Consider the following 484-nt stretch of genomic DNA (forward strand, 5'->3'; position numbering starts at 1 on the left):
CATGCGCATGTCTGTGTGCAAGCTTGTGTAAGTGCGTTCTGAGCACGCTAGAGAAGCTATCAGGAGGAAGTTTGAAAAGCCTCGCATCGCGTCGTGGGTTTCCAATCGTGTAATGGATGCTTTGCCGTGACATCTCCCGTGTGTTTACCTGTTGTTTCTTTTGTTCTTAAGTTGCATGATGGCAGGGAAGAATTGATTTTGTTGTTTAAATTGTTTTAAAAATAGTAGTTTTGTTTTTCTTAGAAAATGCCATGTCTTCAGTTATTTTAAACATTCCTGTTGAATTCTGTATTAGATCTTATTCGCAAGGCAGCGACGAGAATGCCCAGTTGCCGTGTTGTTAGCCAGCGCAGTGCATAGAAGAGGAATGAAATGCTTTTTTTTCTTTTTCCTTTGTATTTTCTTACTACGTTCTTTTCTCTGACAGCAGGGAAATGATGCCGTCATGTGTTATGAACGGGAATGCCCAATGTCGTTTCTTCTT

Source organism: Penaeus monodon, chromosome 20 (genome assembly GCF_015228065.2).
Source record: "Penaeus monodon isolate SGIC_2016 chromosome 20, NSTDA_Pmon_1, whole genome shotgun sequence".
In the NCBI taxonomy this organism is placed as follows: domain Eukaryota; kingdom Metazoa; phylum Arthropoda; class Malacostraca; order Decapoda; family Penaeidae; genus Penaeus; species Penaeus monodon.